General features: G+C 39.3%; 1 non-coding gene across 1 annotated transcript; it reads left to right on the top strand.

The window, feature by feature from the left end:
- Nucleotides 1–1,567: 1,567 nt before the first annotated feature.
- LOC111813049 lies at nucleotides 1,568–1,689 on the top strand. The gene has a single exon (XR_002818390.1). It is a non-coding gene; the product is annotated as a U6atac minor spliceosomal RNA (small nuclear RNA).
- The last annotated feature ends 911 nt before the right edge of the window (nucleotides 1,690–2,600 follow it).

The following is a 2,600-nucleotide window of genomic DNA, read 5'->3' on the forward strand; positions in this document are numbered from 1 at the left end:
TTTCTTCCTGTCCCTTGAATTGTTTATTAATCTCACCGTGTCACTACAAGAGATTTGCCTTTTGAGTGTCAACTTGTTCATTAAATAGAGTATAAATGATATGCAGTAGATATTAGAATGGACACCTTAGAAAGAGGCTTTGAGGTGAAGAAAGCCTGGCAAATTCATTTGGCAATGGTTTTGAGACCCATTCCACTAAGAAAGTTAGGAAGTTGGACCAAGAACAGAGAATAGCCTACCTGGAATTTGTTTGTGGCTGAGATTTATTTTGTGCTGCACAAAGCTCTGGAGTTTCTCCTGATGGGGCATCAACATGAAGTTTGAAGAAGGGATGCTAAGCCTACATTAAGCTGATTCTGGGAGCAAGAACAATCCCAGGGGTCAGTCTGTCCAGGTATCTGTGGTCCAATAGCATGTGCTGTTCCTGACAGCAGGGCAAAACTATAGCATGTGTGACACAGAGCCAGTTTTTGCTGCAGAGTACCCTGGCTTTGCTCTGTTCATTCCTATACACCAAAGTTAGAACTGTTGCTGGAGGATAGCATGTAACCATTGAATAATTACTGAAGACATGTGAAAGACATCAAACTCTTATGAATTACAACCTATTAATGCATCAAATCCAGACAAATATAAAGGGAGAAAAACTATTGCTTTTTATTTAATTATACAACAGAGTAATTGTAAGGTCAGCAGAGATGATCTTTCCAATGTATTTTAGTAATTAATAATAAGGAACTATTTTGGGAGTTATTAATACCATGTTCAAGGTACCCTTGTTATTAAATGGCAAAAAGAATAAGTGTTGGTTTTCCATATTTGTGGGTTCTGCATCTCTGGATTTAAACAAGTACACAAGGAAAATGCTTGTAAAACTATTGTATCTCTGCTGAAGAACTATAGTCATATTTTTGTGGTCATTACTCCCCTAAATAAAATAATGTAACAAATGCTTACATAGCATTCACATTGTATCATTATTATAAGTAATGGATGAATGATTTAAAATATATGGGAAGGCTGGCCAAATAGCTCAGCAGATTGGGGATTGATCCCTGGGCCTGCTGTGCTGACCCTGCCCCAGGGGTGTGCTAAGAAGGCAATTGAGACTGGGCGTGGTGGCGTGCACCTGTAATCCCAGCTCTTGGGAGGCTGTAAACAGGTCGATCACTATGAGTTCGATCTAGTAGTGAGACCCTGAACACCCTGTAGACCCTTCCCTAAAATACAAAAATAAATAAAGAAATAAAGAAAAAATAAAAAAATAAAATATATGGGAGCATGTGTATAGATGATATGCAAAGACTATGCAATTTTATAGAAAAGACTTGAGCATCAGCAGACTGTGGCCTCCACAGGACAACTTTGACTCAATTCTCCATGGATACTCAGGGAAACTACATTGATGAGACCAATAGAAGTTTTATAAATGTAGACAAATACCTGGAAATCAGGAAGCTTTGGAGGTAGATATGTCAGGAAGTGTTTTAGAGAACATTAATTTTCATACCAATAGGATATTATATTTTCAACTGTTTCCTAATTTAGTGGTTAAGATGTTGTGATGGTGTTGTATGAAAGGAGAGAAGGTTAGCACTCCCTTGACAAGGATCAAAGAGGCCCTCTGGCCTGACAACATGCATACGGTTAAGGCATTGCCACCTACTTCGTGGCATCTAACCATTGTTTAGGGGCCAGGGAGATGGCTCAGTGGAATAAGAACCTTCCTGGCAAGTGCAAGGGCCCAAGTTCAATCCTTGGTTCTGAAAAAAAATAAAAAATAAAAAAAGATGTTGTGATGGATTTGGCTTGTAAAGTTTTATTTCATGTACCTGAGATGAGACCATCAAAATACTTATCTGTAAATTCAACCAATTTAGCCATTCTAATAAATATTGAATTGCTAAGATTATTTGAATGTCTGTTCCTTTAGATGCTGTGTCAGTTAGGGTTTACTAGAGGAAGAGACATAATATAAGGAACAAATATAACACAACATGTATAAATGTACAAGAAATTATAAGATTGGCCTATGACGATCAGCTGCAGAGTCAGATAAAGAAGTGGGCAGAGGGCGTTAGCATAGTGGGGGCTGAAGCATTTAGTTCCAAGGTCTGAAGCTCATGGTGGTGTTTTGTGTAAGTTTGTGTCAGTCGGCTGACCGGTCTGTGATGGAAGGAATGGAAGGCTGATGAGTCTGAGACGGAAGGCTAAAGAATCTTTTAGGAAAAGAGAAGGATTTAAGCCAGAGAAGGAAGAGTCTGTGCTGAAAGACAGGAGACCACATATGGGTTGACTGTGAAGACTGAAATTGTTTGAGGAAGTGGAACTCTGAATCTTTCCTCAATCCTTTCTGTGTTCAGTCACTCTGGGGCTGGCCCTCCCTGACTCAGGGGGCTGGGCGGCCATGGCCCAGGGCCTGGAACCAACGCGGCAGTCTAGCCAAGTTGACACAATGTATTGACCACTATAGATGCACAGCAAAATTGTAATCTTGCATGAAAAAATATAATGACCCCAGTCAAGGATATAATGAAAATATGTTCAGAATTACATGTTTATCATGAAAAGGATAACAAGCTATTCAGATTTCTCCACAA

The sequence above is a fragment of the Octodon degus genome, unplaced genomic scaffold, assembly GCF_000260255.1.
Source record: "Octodon degus isolate 3935 unplaced genomic scaffold, OctDeg1.0 scaffold00161, whole genome shotgun sequence".
In the NCBI taxonomy this organism is placed as follows: domain Eukaryota; kingdom Metazoa; phylum Chordata; class Mammalia; order Rodentia; family Octodontidae; genus Octodon; species Octodon degus.